General features: G+C 45.3%; 1 protein-coding gene across 2 annotated transcripts in view; it reads right to left on the bottom strand.

Moving 5' to 3' along the window:
* The window catches only part of bru3 (CUGBP Elav-like family member bruno 3), a 975,444-nt gene extending 971,953 nt beyond the window's left edge, over positions 1-3,491 (bottom strand). For both annotated transcript variants that reach the window (XM_031982254.2, XM_031982259.2), the window contains exon 1: positions 2,143-3,491. The gene's annotated coding sequence lies outside the window, so the exon portion shown is untranslated. The remainder of the gene's footprint in view (positions 1-2,142) is intronic.
* Positions 3,492-8,777: the final 5,286 nt, after the last annotated feature.

An 8,777-nucleotide genomic window follows, 5' to 3' on the forward strand; every position in this document is an offset into this window, starting at 1 on the left:
TCTTCGGAAAATTAAATATCGAGGTTGAAATCGGCCAACCGAAGAATTACTTTTATAACTCGGCGGAACCTAATCTGAATACAGCTTAAGATCGACGATCTTCATTCGATTGGAAGTTAATGTTATTAGTAACTAGGTCTCTCTCCAAAGATCCAAAATTTCAGATTAGTTATTTCGCGTTAAGAACTATGGATGTTGCTGATCGAAGGTTAGATAATTTGTGATCGAATCCACTGTTACAATTCAATCGTTACGATTTAGATTACTTTTACCACAACCTTGAGACGAACACTTTTTCTCGCCATAGTATACATCGACGACTACTCGAGTATATTTTTTACTTCAACATCTGCTCTCTCGTAACAGGAAAACGAGGAGGTATTTTTCTTTTCGGCATGGAAATTTCGGCTAGCGGATACGTCGTTTCGAGGAAGATCTTTCCGACATCCGACGCAGATAAGGAGCATTGTTCGACTGGTGGTATAATATCGGATCCTCCGTATTCGCATATCGAGCGTATCCTCGCAGGACCCGGAGCGAAGGGGGATCCTCTTCTAGGGGAAAAGTTTTAGACAAGGGTTAAGGGAAAAGAAAAGAATAAAGAGCCGAGGTAGGAAAACGCTCCTGGCACAGCCTGGCGTGTAGGTTACTACGTGCCTGCTCGTCGCGGCGTCCCGTGACCATGGTCTGGCTTAAGGATTCGGGTCAGGCTGTAACCTGCTCGATTGCAAATACAGGGAGGAAATACTCTTGGAAGCGCTGCCAAAACCAAAACTCAAGTGGCACCGGGACCCGTGGACGACCCCGGCGGAGCACGCAAAAATTTAATCGTCTTTCTCCACGATTCATTTGTGTCCCCTTCTGCCCGGCTGCCGCCACCGCCACTGTTGCCGCTTCCCGTGAAACAATCTGCTCTATCGTCAGATTGAAATACATTTCTCCGCGACGGGGAAACTTTAAAACGGAAATGCGTGCAACGGCACTTATCTTTATGGAAGCAAAACGGTAAGTACAGCGGAAAACAGAATTGGATATTATAAAAGAAAGCATAAAATTGAAAATAGCAGCGATAACTCTCGGTTATCGTTGCGTGTTTTCCGGGCTCCTTTCACATACCAAATGCCACAACAGTCGTACACGGGTGACGCGATTGTTTGTCCAGACTGTGGAGTTTGTCTTTACGGCGATGAATCGAGTGAACGGAATCTCGTTAGAATCCATCGGTAAGAAGAATCACTCGATCTTCATAATCCGACGAGCGTTTACTCGCGTGAGCGAGATTATATCAAAGCTGCGCCGAATGGCACTGTGTTTATAAATATTAAGGGATTATTCTCGTGCCCCGTTAACGTCGAGAAAGTTGGAGAAGAAATTCCAAAGGCTGTTACGAGGTAAACACTTAAAGAGTGCATCTATTTTTAGAGATTCCATTATTGAACGACAGAATAACAGCACGAAAAGCATCGCGACCAGTGTCACGTGCTTGCGATATCCGTACGGCAAACTGCCTTCCCGACTTTCACGAGATGTGTGCTCGTAGAAAAACGATGGGTACACGCGACGTCATGGATAAATAGCACGCCTTTTGTCACCGGATATGAATCCTATTGAGCACACTTGGAATATGCTCGGTAGAGGCAATGGTGGTGCAAGAATGCACCCTCGAAGCGGCGAAGGCTCGCAGCTCTAGTCACTGAAGAATGGCACGACATACCGCAACAACTTCTTTGCCGTCTTTTTGGAGACCGCGGTCCCGTCGTGATCTTATTGCAAAGGCAGAAGACAGAAAATCCGAACGAATCGTGGAATATGAAAATCGTTCTAACATGCTCGGTACAAGCTACATCGATCTTGCACTATACGTTTCAATTCGTACTCGCAAAAGTGTTGAAGACAGCCTTAACGATTCGTTTCATCCTTAGTTATACACAAAGAGGACTGGTGTTTCTTCGAAGATAGTCGACAGAGTACAATTCTTAAATATCATCGTCAATCCGAAGCGTTGAAACAGCGAAACGGTGTTTACTTATCGGAAGTATTTCATCCAGAATGTTAGGTGTCTCATGTTCTAAGTTTCTTAGAGAACGCAAGGTATCTACCAGCGGAAATCACGAATGAATCTCTCGGAAGATAATTCTGTACCTGGTTGATAAGTGTAGAGGTCCGCGTCGCGCGGCCACACGATCGCCGAGCGCTCCACGCTGCTTGCTTGGTTCCGCGTGCTTGCGGATCCTCAAAAAACCCTACGAAGTATCACAAGACCGCGAAACGGTACACGCCTCCCGTAGCAGATGATCGTCGTCTTCGCAGTTCACGAGTCTTCGTCGTCTTCGTCAACAGTGTCCGCAGCACAACGATGATGCACCGTCATCCCTTTCCACCTATCTGCGACATCAAACTGATACACGCGCGTCACGACTCCAAAACAGCAGGACGGAAGTGTCGTTTACAGTGACTCCTCGGCGATGATTCTCACTCACTCGAAACACTCATCGATTACGCGCGGTCGACCCGGAATATTGGTAAAAATTCAACAAGCATAAAGACGCACCCTCGATCGGGAAAGATCCGTGAGTGTCGCGAGAGACCGGCACCAGTAACGCGCCGCCGATAGGACTCGGACGGCCACGTGAGCTAGAAACGATCGGATCCGGATAGCGGATCCACGTGCCGACAATCTCACGCAGAGACTACTCCACCGACGAGCTCGCAAAGTCGTAAAACCGTCTTTCTGACCACGCAGAACGGTTCCCCGGTGAAAATCGTGTAAACCGCACCACGAACAACTTTCTATCCCGGGAACGCTGATAGTCGCGACGACTCCATCTATCTACCTTTCAAGAGGATAATCTCATCTCGCGAGTACGCGCGTAGTCAGTGTACTCGCGGCACCGTGGGACACGTGTGTCGGTGAACACGAATAACAACAACAACAACAACAAACAATAGATCAGCACTATCACCACACACCGGTACGGTCCGTTCAGGATCGTCTGTCCGCTAGCTGGGCATCAAACGCGCCTCGTGCTGGGTGTCAGCCCCGTTGAAGATGCTGGTACCGCCGATGAGAGCGTTGACCGCGTGGCTACCGACTGTGCTCCCTGCCGACGTTTTCGTACTCATCAAGGTGGGAATCCGTCACCTTGTTTAATTGAGGAACTCTGCGGACCCGAACACTCTGCTGGAACGATCGACGGTTGAAACGACGGAAGCTGTCTTTTACGTTCGCGTAAAGAGATCAGAATCGTCCCCGGCACGCTCGAGATACAGCCGACTGGCTGTGACGCTCGTGTACGTTGCGTTCGAGACGGACTGCCAGTTTAGTATCCGACTGATGAGACCCCGGGAATCGCGATAGACGGACCGGGGGTTGATCGCGCAATAAACAGTGCTGTCTGTCCAGCTGGGTGACACGACGTGAGAAAACTCGTTCACTCGGTAACGACCTCTGCCTTCTTTGCCAAAACGTGGAGATGGTGTACACTGCGGTCGCTCTCCGCACACTGAGGATAGCTGACGTCACGAGCCCACCACGCGGAGGTGGTCTCGCGAGCGAACGTTTCGCGCCGGCGCCCGCGGCGCTGCAATCCCTATAGACACACGACCCACGACCCACGACCAGTATACCTCTCTCTCTGTGCCGGTATACTGCCGGTCGGCTATATATCCCGCCCGCCTACGTTGACGGTTCGACTCGACTCGTCTCTCTCGCGGAGAACGGGTTCAACCATCGACGGAGAAACTAACGCTTAATAAGGTTTTACGATACGTGACCTTGCCGCTTCGAACCGCGCGCTCGTTCGACTCGATATTTTCGGTATCGTTTGGCCAACTTGAGGGGGAATATGGAAAAATCGCACGGGAAACTTCCTCCTCGTTCGATTCGCAGACGAGAATGGTTAATGTGAACGAATTATGTTGTTAGGATGCTTCTCGCAGGCTCTGCACGCGCGAGGAGCTTGTGCGAACTGTTGGATGTCCTGGTGTAAATGTTCCGAGTAATAGGGTAGTGATGTTTGATGCATTACTGCTCGGAAGTTTTGGATTAATCAGAATGGTAGTGATTCGTAGGAAAATAATGGAAGTAATTTTCTATTTTTTTTTATTTTGCCTTTAATGGAGTTGTTGGAAAACTATTTTTAGTACGTTGTCTCGTACGTTCTTTGTTTCAGACAGAGAGAAATGATTTCTTGATGTCATTTTATTATTTTATAGGAATTTTTAAGCCTAAAATGCTTTTATTTCACTGCCGAAGTTATTCTACGTATTGTTCTCATTAAATTTAGATTTTCATAGCGAAATATCTATTGAAAGAGAAGGAAGATATTTTGGTAAAAAATATAAAATAGTTAAACCAGATATAAAATATTGATAATTTAAAGAAATATAGATTTATCAGAGCAGTCTCATTATTTTTCAATAGTTTTGTGTATTAATTTAAAACACGTATAAAGGTTCGAATATTTTTTTTATCAAACTCTACGTTTTCTTCTAACCAGACGAGTGATCTGAAAGTTTTGGAAATAACGTGCGCACACAAATCAGATAAGGGAAATAATATTTTTACATTGAACAAGCTGCATTTTTTAAACAAATTATAGTTCAAAATTTTCCGACTACGCGTGATATCGTATTTAGTATTAACGCAAATCGTTTCTAACTATTTAAATATTTTTGATACATAAACGTGAGGAATATTCTAGTCTAAAAACTTCAATAAAGTGTTTATACAATTTTCATGCAAGTTTTTTATGAAACAAATGACTTTTCACCTTAAATTGTAACTAAACAGTTCCATTTCTTATCAAATATTACATAAAAATATATGAATATCTAAACATTCGAAGTGTATAGTATAAATGGGTCACCACGGAATAATGTTATAAATATCAAAATATTTAACACTAGATTTACAAAACTTTTAATCTGATTGATTTCAGGTTGTATAACTGTCAGGTACATTTGAATAATTTAGATTTGCTTATCTTGCATTCTACACGCCCGCGAATATAGCGTTAAGTATTACAACCAAATTATTTAACCCCGTAAAACCGCGCGAGTGAAGTTTTCACCTTGTTACCAGCAAGAACAATTTCTACCGCATTTGTTACTATTCACTTGCAGCCACTGATAAGAAAACGTTATCGTAAGTAAATCAACCGAGGACGCGCAGAGATGGACGACTCGCGATCGATTACGTTTTTCGAGCGACTGTTATCATTCCTTCTTACTTTTTATACGTCCTTACAAAAACTCGAATACTTGATAAAGATCGTACCAGGATTGCTCCCTGTGGTGGTTATCCATGATCCTTAAGGTGATTTCTCTCGGACAGAAAATCGCGGACGAGGGATTTCAAAGAGAAAACTCGCAAGTTTACCGCACATCGTCACGTTACAGACAGAAACTTTCAACGGAAGTTAGAGCCTAAGGCCTCCTCCGTACTCTCGTTTTTCCAACGATACATAAAGACACCGCTTTCACAACAATAATCTCGAAGCGCGCACATTATACTTGACGCCTTCAACCAGCAAAGGAAAGAATCACCTAAGTTTTTCTTTGAAACTCCGACTTCTAATTCCCGTCACGTATTTTTATGTTGCAACAAATCTACTCGATTGAAAAACGTAATTCAAATTAGTACACCAACTTAGTAATTACCGTAGCCACTCAAAAACTCGGTTACAACGTAATTCCTAAATAACATTCATTTCTCTCGAGCAAGACGTTTCCATTTGCAGTAAACGTGAATAATCCACAGAAGACAGTCTGCACTCACACTTGCCCGAAACTATTCCATGATACGAGAAGATCGCATTTGTAACGTATTACTGAATAATTGTTGGTAGTTAAATAAAATACATTATAAGTCTCGAAGTAAAGTGCTAGAATATGCAGCGGCGGTTTCATAATTTCCAACATAGCGTACCGTGACGAACAGAAACTAATCCCGCGTAAGTTGCAGACCGAGGATACGTTTAAAACGGAAGCGTCCGATAAATATAAATACCCTGGACCAGTCGCCGGCGAAGCGTTTAGCTGAAAACTCGTATCAATTAACGCGCCGATTGATTCCGCGGGGATACAAAAATTGACAGGAGGAAGAGAAAACCGCCAAGCAAAGGACACAATGAAAGGGATACCGGGCGAGCACGGGGCGGCAAACGAAAGAAAAAAGATACACGCAACGAAAGAGGAAAGGAAGGAAAGAGAACGGCCGGCCGTCAATCTCTTTCTGGTCCCGGCTCCCTCGTTTCTCCTCCTCTCTCTCTCTCTCTCTTTCGCTCTTGGTCGTCGGTGGTGTTGGGCGGGCTGATGGTAGGAGGTGGATGGAAATCAATAGCCCTGAATAATGAACCCCAAGGCAGCACCCTCGCTCCGCTCTCCACGGTCTGGAGCAATCTCTCATGCATCCTCTCATTCCAAACCGAGAGAGAAAGCAATTCTCTCTTCGCCATCCAGGGCCTACCCGATCCCTTCTCCTTCTCAACACCCGAAAGGAGGTGTTTGTGTCCTCTCCTAGTCCCCAACTTTGCTACGAGACCCCCTCGAACCCAATTCGGATAACCGACGGAAGAGAGAAGAGAGGGACGAGGAGGAGGAGGAGGAGAGGCGGAGGTGGCAGAGGAGGCCGTAGGAGGTGGAGGAAAGAGAAGGAGCAGGAGGAGCAGGAGGACACGGAAAATGATTACCCTCCTCCCCTTTCTCCTTCAGCCTCCTCCTCCTCCTCCTCCTCCTTCTCTTTCTCCGACGACGGATCGATGGTCGTCGAGCACCTTAGTTCGTGATTCTTCTGGATTCGGATCAATACCTACTTTAGCATTGCAATAAAATGGTCAGACAGCGCGTTATGATAGCCCGCTCTCTTATCGAGTATCCGCCGAAGAAGCAATTTCGCGGCTACTAAATTTATTTGCGACTTCGCTTGAACGTAAAACGTGTACATTACGACGATCCATAAGAAGACGAAGGGAAGGATATATAATATAACGCGATGGGAGCGGATGACGCTCGAAGGATTGAGAGGTGACATCGATTCGAGCCCGAACGGATACTTAACGCGTCACGTCGCTCCGCGAAACGCAACGCGTCGTATGGGACAAATACAGGTTAAGGCAGAATTAACATGATTATCGCGGTCTGGGGGGGGGGGGCGGCCGATTATGAGAAATTGAACCCGCGACGACTAGAATAAATAGACCCGTCAATTTACATAGTCGTTAACGGGCATAGCTGGCAAGCCCTTATCGGCTGGCTCTGTGGCTTCTGAACTTCCTGACCTAGCCAACGCGTTCTATGTTATTCCTACGCTTCTCCGTCTCTACACCTCGAAAACTTCAAGGTCCTTCTCCTTCTATGCGCCGCCTTGGACCCTTATCCAAGGGAGACGCTTATTTAAAGATCGATCAGGGACGCTGCGGCAATTTCTTAGTAGATACTTTAACCGGTCGAAAGTAACCGGAGAGCTAGGGACGTTTGGCCTGGATGCAAAACTCTTATAATTTAGCCGGCCTCTGTGCAGCTTGTAGCTTCAACGATGCATCTGTAACGACTGGCCGAGAGGTATAGTTAATGGCATTTACAATTTAAATATAGTCGAGCCGCCGCTAAGTGTTTTCACTGGGTCCCGACAAAAGATTTATTGCTCGATTTATTCAATGTTCGGTTTCCAATGCGCGCTGCTGGATTCTAGGGGAACGATATGCATACGAGATGCCTAAAGATGACGGGTGCTTTGCTTCGCGATCCGTTCAGCTTTGTTTTCCGTTGCACGGTGTATACGAGAACCCTTTTTCTGTAGCCGAACCACCGTGTTTTCCGTTTCGATATTACAACGGGAATTGTCCTTCGTTTTAAAATGGTGAGTCGGCGCGCTGCTTCCGGGGAATGTTTTCCGTAGCAATCAAACGGATCATCGTGCCGGTTGTCTTCTTTCCACGGAGCCAAGAGCGCCTAAGGCGGATCGACGGAACAACCCCTCGTTGAAGGCGGGCGCTGGTAACGACTATGCAAATTTCATTTGACCCAGCCCAATTCTTCACACACGAAAGATTAAGACATTAGACCAGCGAGAGGAGGAGAAGAGCATGCACTAAACTAGAGAGTGAATATATATCGCGAAGGTGGAGGAGGACGAAGAAGCAGAGCCGGAGCTTTCGCCATGATGTTCGGAACACTACCGTACTTCCGCCGTCTGGATTATCTTCGTGTCCTCGACTATGCATCGCCTTCGCATGTAAACCTGAAACGGTGGAGCTCTTAAATTTTACATGAAACTTTGGTTCCTCGTTATTATGATACCGCCACGGTTTGATAACTGCAACAATGTTCTTCATTAACCTTCTTCGTGAAACTCGTTCGATCGAATTTTCATCTTCGCGTTCAGATAAGAATGTCACTAGACTAAACGTTGTGTAGAATAAAACAGTTCGTTTCAAGGTTCCAAGCTTAAGATCAACTTTGACAATTGGAAAATAGAATTATACGAAATTGGAATAATTTTATCTATTCGTACTACCATTCAAATGTGTCTAAATTAAAAGTATTACATGTTATTTGAATAATAGTGTCTTTCAAACGATTGGAATGGAAGTTGTTAAGGAAAACTAGGTTTGAAGTTACCCCATCTATAAACAGCGTTACCTTATTTCGTAATTACCGTGTTACACAGAAACATTACATAATCGACTGACAACTCGACGCAGTTCTTCGTAACTTCTAGCACAATCCCCGAATGAAAAAGAACCGTGACGAAATGAATGATAAAAAAGGATATT

This window comes from Nomia melanderi, chromosome 3, assembly GCF_051020985.1.
Source record: "Nomia melanderi isolate GNS246 chromosome 3, iyNomMela1, whole genome shotgun sequence".
Taxonomy (NCBI): Eukaryota; Metazoa; Arthropoda; class Insecta; order Hymenoptera; family Halictidae; genus Nomia; species Nomia melanderi.